This window comes from Protobothrops mucrosquamatus, unplaced genomic scaffold, assembly GCF_001527695.2.
Source record: "Protobothrops mucrosquamatus isolate PMUCROS unplaced genomic scaffold, P.Mucros_1.0 scaffold233, whole genome shotgun sequence".
NCBI lineage: Eukaryota > Metazoa > Chordata > Lepidosauria > Squamata > Viperidae > Protobothrops > Protobothrops mucrosquamatus.
The window spans coordinates 284,700-290,699 of NW_015386584.1; positions in this window are offsets into that span (position 1 = coordinate 284,700).

Consider the following 6,000-nt stretch of genomic DNA (forward strand, 5'->3'; position numbering starts at 1 on the left):
GTGATATAATCATTAACTGCCTTATTTTATTTAAACAATTAAAGAAGATATTGAAAACATCAGTGACTTTACTCAGGAAAATAAACTGTCAATCTTCAACTAATGGATAGTTATAGAGAAATATTGTGATGTTTTTGCTGGGGCCATTTTCTCCATCTGACAAGATAGATATTAAAAAGAAAAATAAAGAAGACAGTTGAATCATGAACAGCCTTTGTGGGCTAATCTTTTTCTTCAATCACTACAGTGTGCTTTCCCCTATTTTGACATTTTAACGTAATGATATGACTTATATTTAGCATTTCCTTCCAGTGTTTCAGGTTTACATATTCCAATACCCATTTTTATGTCCAAGATGTCTTTTTAAAATTCCCAGTCATGAGAAAGTAAATTATTGCTATAAGTGACACAGGCTGTTTAGCAAAAGACACTGTAGCATGAATATTTAGTGCTGAAAAGTAGTTTTCATTTGATGATTTAAAACACACTATTTCTTAACATTAATTAATTATAATTACGATATGGTAAGAGATTATGCCATCATTCCCAAATATAATGCCGTTCAAAGGTAATGGAAGTGCTATTCCCAGAGCATCATGTTAGCTGGACATGTTGGGGATTGTAGGCTCAAAACAGCTGCAGGGAGCCAAGTTGGAGAAGGATGGAATAACTAGTTTTCATTCCATACCAATTTCAAACAACGTTCTTGTTGCAAAGACCATCTTAAAAGTATTTTTCCTATGCTTGTTTACACTGAATGAAATTCTCTTTGTATAAATTAAATATGTGAAAATTGTGAATGTGTCAATTATCATTAAAAATGATCTATTTACTATATATGATGATATAGTAAATTTCAAAAAATATATGAAATTGTAATGGCATAAACAACATGAGAGTAAAATTGCTTGCACATTAGTTTGTTAAAATGTAATATGGTGGTGATGCTTAGAGTTGACTGCTTCCGTGAAAATATTGCTGGTACTTTACTGTGAAAAATGGCACATTTTGACACTACAAAAGATATACTGAAATAAACCATTTTAACATACTCCAATAATAAAATGCACCCTGACTGCCACTCAAACATATTCTAATTTCCAAAGAAACTATAATGAAAATGAACAGAACCAATAATGGATATGTTGACTATGAGGGGAAAAAACAGCTTGCAACTATTTTGTGTATCTTCAGTTGGCCTAACAAAAATGTTACCTTTTTATAGGCTTTTATTGTTTTTCCAATAAAAAAAAGAATTACAGTGACTAATCAAATCAGAATAAACAACTTAGGTACCTTAAAGACTATCAAATTTATAAATGAAATATTAACAGATGTTTCACTTGCATACATGGATTCTGTAGAGAAAACTGACCCACTGACCTTTGTATTTCAATTCCTTTTTTAATTATTCTGTGCAGCCATTTAAGAAAACAGTCATTGTATCTCACAAAATAAGATGGAGTCCATGAAACAGGCACCAATGAGAAATCGTTACCATGTAAGGCGTCATATGCATTTTTCTTTCTTATATTTTTATTAAACAAATAGATTCTCCTGTAATACTGTAACAAAAAACTTTTGCACCTGGTATCCAATTTCCTCATAGTGCCTAGGAAGGCGACATCTCTGAAATGGCTATGACAACCTTTTATTTGCCCAACAGTAACTATAACAAAAGGCACAGTGAAGGTTCTGCCCTTGGAAGCTCCAATTAGCTATGACTGAAATTAGGACTACGTCTCCATTTAAAATTAAATCCCTTTTTAACATAATCTAGAAACATGGCTGTCACAAAGTAGCTTTTGTAAGTGTTTTTTAGACAGAACTTAGCGGTAATACGATCTACCTTAATGACTACCACCACCACAGCCACTCCCCAAGTTCTATTGCTACTTTTCCATCCGTGCAATACTAAGTTTTACAAGCTATTCCAGCCTCCCCTCCTTTTTCTTGTACAATGACACCTTTAAGAAACATGTTCCAGTTACTAAAATATGCCATTGAAGTTGTATTTGTGTTGCAATAAGATTCTATTAATGCAGTCCATAATTTGATTATTTGATCGATATTCTTCAATACTATTTTGCCAATATTTGTGTTATTTTTTGCAACTAGTACTCATTTTTATTAAAAGACAATATTAAACAGTGAGTCAAAAACAAGAAATCCATGTTGCTTATAAAATACTGTCTACTAAAACGTATAAAGCCTCCATGCATGCCTTAGGCTTTTAAAGTGATGTATTCTATAAAAGTGCAGTGTGCACTATAAATCTCTGAATTTTTCTGATTCACACAGAGTTAGCAATTTATCCGCTACACCACCAAAGCAGATTCAATTCTTACATGGAATCCCACTTGCATGTGTACTGAAGGAATAACGTGCTTCTAAGTACTTTTTTAAAATGCACATGTATAAAGCATACTTTAAAAAAAAGTGTGAATCTTTTTAAAGTACATGTTGATACAATTCATCTAGAAATGAGCTTTAATCTGTTCAAGAACCATAGCCTTTAACAGGAAAAATGGATAGAATGCATTCCTCTTCCCACTGAATAAACACAGCTGCCCAGCCACAGCTAAAATTAAGGGCATGATTCTAATGCAGATTGTACAGCATCCAAAGTTCTGGTGGGTCTTTAAAAATTGTTGTAAACAATTATGATTATATAGAGAAGGAATTTGTGAAATGGAGGCAAAAAGAATGGCTTTCCTCTTTTAAGGCAACGATAAACTCCAAGCATTGTATTTTTGAACCAGCAAGAAAAAGTAATGGGTTTTTTTTCTGCAGTGCTATGTATTGCAGAATACATGTATTGCCATGAATCTTGAAGTTCACACTGTATGAGAAAGAGCGTTATACAAGCTAAGCTTTTCATAAAGAGAAATCAATGTGATTGGCCCCTCCAGATTGCAGTATCTTTTCTATAAATATATTTCAAAGCAACAAATGCACTGTTTCAAGAAAGATTACAATTTAGTGTTTGGTTTTGATAATAACAGAAAAACACAGTGGCAATGTGATGCACAAAATATGCTATTAATATTCTTAATCATTGTAATTATTATAAAAAATTCTCTTCTTGATTAAAATTTCTTTTAACAATAAAATTTATCTGCTGCTATTCTTCCACCCTAGATGTTTTCAGTGCAGGAATCATGCATGACTGTACATTCTGGCCTTCTGGGTATGTTTTTTTTTTCCCCTTCAGTGCTAATTTTTGGGGTGTGCATCAAAGAACTGTGTGTATGAAAGTCAAATGTAGTGTTGCCATCAATGTTTTAAGCTGTGGATTAGAATTTTTTTAGCTGTTTAGTATGATTGTTATTATGTCCTAGTAATAGACTGTTCTGGACACAGCAGAGTCAGGAGCTGATCCGGGCATCTGACTAGAACAAAATATGGTCTTTAACTGCTTTTTCTACCCTCATAATAATACATTTTAGAGGAAAGTGTTGTGGGTGACTATCACAAGGATCATTCACTGGACATGCTCAGAAGACTCTTGTCTAGCAAAATAATACCAACAATGTAAAATATTAGCAGCTAAAGAAATAGATTTTTTAGCACAAGGGGGTGAGAATGGGAAAAAACGGAGGCACTTTTTTACCTCCATAGAATGAAAGACAACTAAAGAACTGAATGGGATAGTTAAATGAATGGCCAACTGCAACGTAATAGGTGATTTGTAGTAATAGCAATAACCAGTGCTTTACTTGTAAAAAAAAAAAAAGGTGCTGGAACTCACACACATCATACAACCTGCCTTGCCTACCCTACAAGGTTCCATCCAAAAAAGGTGCCGGAACTCCGTTCTGGGCGTTCTATGGCAAAAAAAGCCCTGGCAATAACACTTACACTTATATACCACTTCACAGTGCTTTACAGCCTTCTCTAAGTGGTTTACAGAGTCAGCATAAGTCCCCCAACAACCTGGGTCTTCATTTTACCGACCTCAGAAGGATGGAAGCCTGAGTCAACCTTGACCCAGTGAGAATCAAACTGCTGGCAGCAGAATCAGCCTGCAATACTGCATTCTAACCAGTGTGTCACCACAGCTTTTTGTTTATATATTTGTCTATATTTGTAACTAGTTATGTTGGAGTCAGATGATGCTGGAACGTGATACTGGGGAGGGTTTTCAAGGGTGAGTTCTCACTGTAATGCTCATGGTTGTCTTTTGGAGGAACTAGTACAGAAAGCAGAAGAATTGGCTTTTCCTTTTCCACTCATCCCAAACTGCCCAACACAGCCTTTCTGAACATTTTTTATTCTTATTCTCTCTTCATTGTAAGTTCCTCCCTCATCTCTATGCCCTATAAACTTATGTTTGAAAGCCACTGTTTCATACTAGTTACTTCCATCCCTAGACAGAATTGGATTTGGTTTTGTTTTTTGTTTAACCACAGCCATGACTCTAAATGTATTTATTTTTTGTTCTGTAGTTCTGAGGTCTTTGGAGTGAAATGTTTACAGCTCCCTAAAATTTTGGTTGGCTCTGGTAACCAACCAAAAATTATTTTCATCAGGATTCTGCTTCAGCCTCTAGAAAGGAGGGGCAGGAGAGGGTCTTCTGAGAATCCATGAAGCTCAAATTCCAATACAAATAGGGACTCCACACCCTTTCCTAATTAAAACCATATTGTGTATTTGTTGAAAATAGATCAGAGACCACCCCAGACCATTTAAAAATGCATAATATTCTTAGTACAATTCCTTTATAGCAGATGATAACCATAATGCTATGTTATATGGACATCACAATGAACAATTAATTCTTTGTTTGTCACTTAACACATGCATTACTCTTGAGCTCATCAGGGCTCAGAAATACATATGGAGATAGTTTTGGTCTATGTACTCTGAGAAAAAAATAGCATAAATGAACCTCAGAATTAACTTGTTTGTTCTATCCTGCAAAGTATGTTCTTCTCATAGCATTTGCTTTTTTGGAAAAGATACTATCTTAACAACTTCCATATGATACTACCAATATCTTTTTTTCAGGTTAATTCTGCTCATGGACAGAAAAAAGAAAAGCTCACACTTTTCCTTTTACACATAGAATTAGGTAAAGAAATAAGGCTGAAACACGTAAATGCCACACCTAACACAGCCACGATTCAAACCACAAGGACCTAGTTTGTCCCCTAAATTTTGTATGGCTAAATAGGTCAATATTTTTGTATTTCAACCAATCAAAACAATCAAAGTTTAAAATGAAATAAATATAATTCTTGAAATATATTTAAAATGTTTTATAATATTTTAAATGTACATAAATACAGAAAAAATGAAGCCACCTAATTATCTTCTTTTGTAAATGATGGAGAAGACAATATATCCATTTGAATTCTCTATTCTCTGATGTCTTGGTATTTTTAACATTGAAATAAATACAGTATGTGTTCTCTGGCCTTGGTTATATGTGCTTATGGAGCTTTCAAGTTCTGCAGAAGCTGTAAGATTTTTGACAAGATTTTTGAACACCATCCCTAATTGCAATTTGTACCAATCTAAAGGTAGGAGGCAGAACTTGCAGATGGAATTCATGTAAAGCTACCCCAAATTCTTGAAAGAATTTCTGGAACCAGCGGCTTTACTAGGCACACATATCTTGGATTCTGCACCCCAGAAAACTGTTAGAGACAGCAGGAAATAACTACCTAATAACAGCATCAAGCACACATGCTGCCACATGTGACAACAAACTTTTTTTTGGTTGATTGGTTTTGTTTTTTTGCTTTGTAAAACTTTTGTGAAGGTTTCATTATTGGACTGGGGCTACTTTGTTGTTGTTCCTGTATAGACATTCCCAGGGCTTTTTTTCTCGGAGAAAAGGTGGCGGAACTCAAACCTGGCCACGCCCTCATCAAACCCTAGGACCGCCCCTTTAGAGAACAGGAATGCAAGTAAAATTTGGGAGGGGCTATTTCCGGTGTGGGAGGGGCTATTTCCGGTGCGGCCGGCCCGGAAAAAGGTGCCGGAACGCGGTTC